General features: G+C 28.9%; 1 long non-coding RNA gene and 1 pseudogene across 1 annotated transcript in view; one reads left to right on the top strand and one right to left on the bottom strand.

Annotated features, from left to right (window-relative positions):
* LOC149056280 (uncharacterized) overlaps nucleotides 1-8,820 on the bottom strand; it is a 106,777-nt gene that overhangs the window by 40,718 nt on the left and 57,239 nt on the right. The window lies entirely within an intron of this gene.
* On the top strand, nucleotides 1,793-4,391 carry LOC149056281 (uncharacterized; annotated as a pseudogene).

Genomic DNA, 8,820 nt, shown 5'->3' with positions numbered 1-8,820 from the left:
GATGAAAGCAAGAGCAACAAAACAAGAAATTATAAATAACTTACAAATAAGTAAATACTATTGAGTATATGTATATCTATTGCCTATATTGTATTACGATGATATTGCACGTTTGGTACGGACATTTATAATGTGCTTATAAAATATATAAATCAATTTTGACCCGGTATGACGATATATAGGTAATGCATACACTTGATTAAACCACTCCCGAAAACCATTTGGAGCACAGAATCGTGTATATATATATATATAATGATATTGTATCGTATGGGTTCTGTACAATAATAGTTAATAACAATCGTCAGACGTAAAGTCTGTATTTAGCGATTTAACTGCATGTATCCGCGTATTATCTCCCGCAACAACAACAATATAATATTGATCCATTGGCCGCCAAATGTCGAGAAAAGCCCTAACTTATTCCTCTCTGAGCACGCTACTGTATACATAGTTACGATCGTTGATATTAAGATATCTAATTACGTTTTTGTATTAAGATAATCACTTATTGTGTTCATAATTATTAGATACTTATTTAATATGGGTTCATACTAGTCAAAATATAAAGGCTACCAAATTATTTTTAAATAAAATTTGGAGTTATAGTTATTACGATATACTTGGAAACCGAGAATTTAAAGCGCTTACAGATTGACCTTTTCTGACTTGTTTATTTTTTTAAACATAAGCTTAAAATATTATATATCCCCGTTTTGTCTGTCCGTCCGTCCATTTACTAGTAGACCAGTGCTACTTGCCAGTTACCAATACCTATACATAACTGTTAGTGTTTGAAAATTTCACGAAATTTAAAATTGTGAAAGATTACATGAAATGTTTTAGAATTATAATATATAATATATTTAAAAATTTTTATTTTTATATGTATAATTTTCATAACTTACTTTCACAATTTTATAATATTAAGGAAAGCAATCACTAACTACTCATTATTGATGATTTTTTTTTTTGGTTAGGTTATTGATTGTATAATCATCATTAATATTTGGGGTCCACGTAAAAACCTGGAATGTAAAAACCTAGACGTCACAAATCTGGAATTTTATAATTAGAAACCTATAATATTCTGAACGGTGCAAATCTGGATGATATAAATTTGAAATTTTTAGATGGTTAAAATTCTTGAGAATGAAAAAACCTAACCGTAATTGGTTTGATTTCTGCAGCCAGTGACGACAATTCTGTCCCAGGTGGGTCAGGCTAAGGCCGGAATTTTTTAAGGGATGCCAAAATGTTTACTTGATATTTATACAAACAATAGTGGTGACAGGCACTTGCACAAGCGGGAGGTTCAAATCTCTATTGCCTCAATTTTTTGTACACTTCGTTGTGTAAACTTACTAAAACAATGATTTGTAAACATGTATTTGGCAATATTTGTTTTTTTTATAAAACATCTATTGATGTATACATCTTTATACTTAAAAAAATAATGTAAATATACTACTATATTTACTGGATGGCGTACCCATTTTGTATATTTCTTTTCTTCATAATTCCCTCTATTAAGAAATCCTGCTCACGAACATGAATTATATTGGATGCAAATGCCTCTATCCCAACCCAAAATTACAGCCAAAACTAAGTATATACCACCAAGCTTCAATTAATGTAGTATAATATTATTGTGTAGGTATGATTATTGTTGAACATGTTTGATGAGTTTTATGTTAATTTTTTTTTGGTTTATTAAGTAAAGCTATTTTCAATTTGAGATAGAAGGTCGTGACACCATCTTCGCTTAAGCCATATTGGAGAATTACTTGGAATGAATAAGGTAGATAGCTTTTTTTATAAGAAGATTAGAATCTATAATAATTATTTACAAAATAAATGTGATATAGGTATTCGAAAAATAATAACTAAACTCACTATTTACTTACTGTCTATTGTTAGTTGTTACTAATTAATATTGAATACAAACCAGTATTATTACCCAGTATTATTTAATCCATGACTGAGAGTTATAAATAACTTATAGATTATTAGATGTAAAATATTACGAAATAGTATAAATAACATTATTATTGTTTATGGGTTTACAACATAGGTACCTTTTACCAGTTTTATTTAATAATCTTATGCTTATATTAGCATTTGGTGAAATGTCAAGTACCTATCTATGGTTATATGTTTTTTAATTACAGCAAAATATCTAAAATCTTAGAGCGAATCTTAAATACAATTAACTTTGACTTTCAACAAAATGTATCAAACATTCTCACATTATACGTAGTGTAATAAATTAACTAATAAAGTAGGTAACTGGTACATAAAGTTATACCTACATGTACCTACCTACATACAGTTATACGAATATCTCCACAAATATATATATGAAATATTATGTATATTTTGTAAATTTAAAATCCTTTGTTGTAGTGGATGCATCTAGTTTGCTAGTGGGGGAATCTACCTTGTATACATTATTTCTACTTGCCAAAAATTAGTTTAACATGCTACAGTAGTTCAAACTATGATATACTTTTTTTTAGTTTCTTCGGAGAATTCATATTTGTATAATCTTTTAATTACCCTTTAGATACTTAAATATTTTTTTTAATTTTACACAAGCTGATATAAAATTATCAGTGTGGGCCTGGCCTGTAAAATGCTTCAGCCCCAATATTCCTCTGAGGTCTCTATTTTTTAGATTCTGAACGAAGTGATGAATGTATTGATTTTACATTGATGTGTGTTTTTTTTTGTGTCTTTGGACAGCATAACTAGTCGAAAAAATGCTTTAATTTCAAACTTTGGGGGTGGTTTCTGATGTAACAGTGAATATCCCTGGTGCATTATAGAGGTCAAAAGTAAACATTTTCCAACGGTTTTTAAAAAAATCGAGAAAAACAAAAAAAAAAATGACAGAAAAACGGGAATTTTTACGCAAACCCAGTTTTCGACTAATTCGATTTTTTTATATGGTTGTAATTCAAATACTAATCACTATAAATACTTGAAATTTTCACCAAATGTTTATGTTAGTGATATCTATATACAGTTTAATTTAAAAAATTTTTGACTTTTTTTGAGTTATTTATAGACCACTGAAATTTTCAATTTTTTTTTGAAGTGTCGGTAAAAAAATGTTGGACAACCAAAAAAACATGAACATTTAATACAAGGTTCCTTATGAGTTGTTCTAATTGTAGCTAAAAAAAATTAAAAATCGTAAGTCACAATTTTTTTTTATAAGCGTTTATATTTCAAATTTTTACGAAATCTGTCGAAAACGTGAAAATTTGCAAGTAATTTTGAAGTTGAAAAATCATAAAAATTTTTGTGTTTATAACTAAGGATTAAAAATACAACACTAAGTTTTCCATAAGTTTTCCTTCAAGTAGCTATAGAGAAAACTTGAAGCATTATTATAGGAAAAATTTTAAGTGCGTTTAAATTTTAAATTTTTACGAAAATAGCGTAACGATAACGATTTATCCTGAAACGATTTTAAATATTTGTTATTTTCAAAAAGTATGAGTCGTAGATACTTGAAAATTGTATCAGTTATTTAAATTGGCATTTAACATCTATTTTCAAAAATTGTATACTATTCATGGAATACAATGTTCAAAACGTCTTATCTTCGGTTTATGCACTCTTACCAAATAAAAAAAATAAAACATATATTCGTTTGTTGCAAACTCTAAAAACATTAAACTGCAAGTTAAGACCAAAAACGGTCATGTTAGATTTTGAAATTGGTGCAATGACTGCTTTCAAAAAAGAATTCAGTGATATCAAAATTCGTGGTTGTCATTTTTACTTTGCTCAATCAGTCTGGAGACACATTCAAGAATGTGGTCTATCCAAACAATATAAAGAAGATTCTACATTCGCTTTTGAAATAAAAAAATTAAAAGCCTTGGCATATGTTCCGGTTAATTATTATGTTGTTAGATATTTTGAATATTTAGTTGATACTCCTTTTTATCGAGAACTGGAATCTGATTTATCGAGATTACTTGACTAATTTGAAGAAACGTGGGTTGGTAAAATGGACAGAAACGCGAAAAGGAAAAATCCAAAATTTTTAATTACAATTTGGAATTGCTATGCTGATGAATATAACCTTCCAAAAACTAATAATTCAGTAGAAGGATGGCATAATCATTTTTGGTCCATATTAAATTCTATTCACCCTAACATTTGGAAATTTATAAGAGCCCTACAAAAAGAAGAAAAAATAAACCGTCTGAAAATGGTCCAATATTGCACTGGAGTAAAAACACCTAGAAAATGAAAGAAATATAATGACACCGCTGAGAGAATAAATATGTAAAACATTTAAAAATAGAACATTTGATGAATATATATCTGGGATAGCTCATAACTTAATATTATTTTCACATATTATTTTTTAAAACTTATAATTATTGTCAAGTATATTATTTTTACGCATATTATTATTTAAAACTTATAATTATTGCCACATATATTATTTTTACATGTATTATTTTTACAAATATTATTAAATATTTTTTACATATTATAATTTACACATATTATTTTTAAAACAACCAATTCACCAAACGACCAATTTCATACGACCTATTGACTGTACCCCTGCCTAGGGTAGTGGGTTAGTACTTATATATCCTCACCTTCTCCTCCTCCCACGCACCACCAGCTGAAACATTAACGAGTTAAATTGTGTAAGCTATAACAAACGGAAAGCGTAAAAATAAAATAAAATAAATCCATTTGTAATAAATAAAAACTCCTAATACAGTAATTGTAATAAATGTGACATAATTTAATAAAAGTTACTAAATAAAATTTAATACAAATATCGAAAAATACATTATAAAATATAACAAATACAAACAATAGTCAAAAATTGACACAATATTGTATTTAAATCAGGCAGTATTCTATAAATAAGCAATTTATGTAACATTTTAGATGATTTAGCTATACACTATCAATAATTTTCGTTTCAACTAGATCAATCTCCTCCATGGACTGTTATACAATATGTAAAATTGTTCGGAGTCCTGAATTAAGTGCCTCTAACTTTAAAGACGGAGCTAATGGACAACAATCTAAATACATCACTGGTAGGTACTACACACGTCTACTCTCTACACTATTGGCAAAGTAGATACTGGATTCTATTCTAGATCTATTTTGTCAGTCTATACCTGCATTGGCGGATCTAGGATTTTTATTACGGAAGATGCTAAAGTAAAGGTCAAGTATTGAACTATTGCGCCTACTCCATCCTGATAGCAAAACTTTTTTTAGTCCTCAAAATTAATATGCTTTATATTCAAAAGTACGTAGCAACTTTAAAAACGACACTATATATCATAGAATAATTTCACTTTAACTACCCTGTATTAGCTGAAATTGGATGTTATAAATAGGTACTTATACATTTATTATATAAATTGTAACTTATAAACTACTGCCTACTTGTCTCAAAAATTTAATTTTTATAAATCGAAATATACTCCGAGTGATATTTTGCTTCGGTGTATAAAATCAAAATATAGTGCGTTGTCGTTTAAAAGGATAAAAAATAATGAAAATATTTTTTCTCCAAAACTATTGTCGTTCTGTAATAAAATTGTGTATGACATTTAATATTTTAAACGTTTGTGTCTCATAAAATAAAAAGAGCGTTAAATTGATCACCTTGTAGGTATAAACCAGGCACCAGTATGGACGGGCGTTTAGTGGGATGAATTGTAATTACGTATGTCTTCAATCTTGTGTCGTGAATACGACTAAAATGTGTTTTTCGTTGGAACGCGATTACAGCCGGCGACTGAGAACTTGAGTGACCACTGATGGCATTTCGTGTATAGGTCACAGAGTTACGGTCAGACGTACGCCGCATATTATTGTATTTCGTTTTATTAAACTGTGTTCGCGACACTGCGAGAGAGACACCGTTATGATAATATATAAATATAATAATATCAAGGGCATCCATTAGGAGGTGCAATGCGATAGTGATTGTTTTAATTGTACATAATAAACTGTTTTTACTGATGATATTCTAATAAATGATATATTACATAGGTACATGATGAATTGCTACAGCAATTTATTCTTTTTTTTTTTAATGATATTGTCAACCTCTTATGTTTTGGTTGATGAGCGCCATTATATAATATTAATACTATGATATATATATATATATATATAACTGTACAAAACATGGTGCTATATAATCACGAGTGTAACAAAGGGGGGGGGGAGAATATGTGAATTCCCTCTTAGTTAACATTTTACCAACCAAACTAATTAGTAGATATAACGATTTAAGAGATTACACTGGTTATAATATATTATAAAATTGAAGTAGCAAAAAAAGTTATTCAAAATGTGAAACATTTTGTCGAACGGGTATTATTTCAAATAATTTATTTGTTGTTATCAAACTTTGAATCTTGTATTCAATCGCAAGGAATAACATTCGATTCAAAAATAATCCGCATAACACTAACTTTTTTATGTAAAATTTTATCGTTTTGCAAAGTCAAAAGTTGCACATAAACAACTGTGATAATACTGATATCAAGCACGCATATATAAGTAGAATACATTACGCCACCTTTTAAGATAGATATCGAGCAAGACGAATGGACTATATAAATTGATTCCGATCAGGATTCGGGACGCAAGTTATGTCCGTAGGTGTAAGTGAGTAGACCGCACGATAAGCAGGACATCATTCTCTAAAAATGCGAATGCTGTTTTTCTCACTGTCTACATTTTCCTCGAAAAAAAAAAAAAAAATAAGACAATACTTACACATTCCTGCAAAAATGATGTTTGATGTGTTAATGTCTATACGCACCCTATCACAAAAAAAAGAAATGTGTGTCTATATTCTATTATGAGTAATATAATCGCGGTAGCACAGAAAATAAGCGATGGCCTCCGTTGCCTGTTGTTTATTGTTTCATATCCACCATTGTAATCATTAGTTCTCAACATTTGACTGTATTTACGTAAATTTATGTATAATACAATTAATCAATTGATTATTAGTAGATCACTGCATAGTGGTACGGAGATGCTGTTAAAATGTTAAATCCTTAGCTATCATAGTTTAAGCTCTACGTTAATCAGTTGTAAGCCATGGTCTATTATATAATAAAATATAGATACGATACGCGTAGCTATTTTGCGTTTTATTTTTTGTTTAATTTTTGATGGTGAGTAAGTTAATTCTGGAGGAATACTGCGGTAGGTATCTATTTTTTTTTTTTTGAGGAAAACAGCTACGGCCAAGCTATGTAACCAACCTCAACCAACCATACCTGCACCTTGTCATCCGTGATAGATTCTGGCCATTCCCACCAAATTCTCCTGTACTCGACACTAACATTGGTCGTGCGGTTATTTGTATAATATCTTTGATGTGGTCATAAACTCATAAATAATTCAAGAAGTAATACCTATTACCGGGTAAGTAGGTAAAGGTATGTAGGTACAACCATATATTCCGCACAGGTATACCACTTTGACCCAGATTGTACGTTATAATAAAATAATATACCGTTTTCACAATACATATTATTATGATAAAAGCTCGTAGAATATAAAATGTGTTGAAATAAATTATAAATTTCAAAATAATTATTACAAAATAATATCTTGATAGCTGATAGTACGTAATAGTAAAAAATTTTAGATCACTGCGATCAATATTCATGTACTTCGTATAACATTATACATTTATAACTACTTAAAGTATTACGCTTTACATAAATATACGAAATATTGATAAACATGTAAATATGTAATCAAGACAAGAAGGATTACGGTGTGCAGTAATAATGTAAAACGTCAGTCGAGGGTGGCTAATGGGCCGGAAGAATTTTGAATTTTGTTCATTGATTTTCGTAATTTAACTTGTACGGTGTTCTTGGATTTCTATCTAGTTCACTCATATACATTATAATACTTAATAATATTACACATGCTTATCTTTGCAAGCAGTCGGGGAGGGGAGCTTTGCCAAATCATTTTTTTAGGGCATTTTAATATCTAGTATGATATATATTTACTGTAATTTTGTTTTTAATACCTAATAAATTCAATTTTTTGGAAATAAAAGTTAGAGGAAAGGCAGCTCTTAGGACCCCCTCTGGATCAGGAGCCACCTCTGCAAGTAATAAGTTCGTATATAGTATATTTGTATGTGGTACTCTATAATAAATTATTATAATAAACAAATTATCTTTATACGATTTTATCCAACGGGATAGTAAAATTGCACATTTATTAAATTAAATGGGTCAAATCGTGCTTTGGATAAAAGAAGGAAATGGTCGAACTACACTTGGGATCAAAAAATGATTAGACACCAGTTTACCAGATTAGAATTTTTGAATTAAGTTGTTTATAATTATCAAGGAAAAAAATAAAAAATAATAGTAATCATTTGACAAGTTTAAAAAACGTTTTAAAAAAATATTACATTTATAGGTACCTAATATAATATGTATAGTATATGTTAATATATGTACATCATAATTATGTTTAGTATAAAAAGTCATTTCTAACCACTTTAATCATTAAAAACATTGTCCTGTAAATGGGAAAGGAAAATGAGTGTTTTCAAAATTTGTAATCCCTTCGTATAGGTATTTCACATTTGTCGAAGCAGCTTTTTTAAGACCAAATGCATTACTTTTATTTAAATTTACCTTACTAAAGTAAGTTCTATTGAATGCTAAGGGTCGTAGTAAGTGGAAATTGAGGACCAGGATGGCTGACCCCAAATAGTTTGGAGAGAAGACGAAGGAAAAGAAGAGTAAAGTAAGTTACATT

Source organism: Diuraphis noxia, unplaced genomic scaffold, assembly GCF_037042655.1.
Source record: "Diuraphis noxia isolate RWA-SAM2 unplaced genomic scaffold, SU_Dnox_SAM2 contig0004, whole genome shotgun sequence".
NCBI lineage: Eukaryota > Metazoa > Arthropoda > Insecta > Hemiptera > Aphididae > Diuraphis > Diuraphis noxia.
Note: the sequence above shows the minus strand (reverse complement) of the source record. Positions and strands in the feature narration are given on the sequence as shown.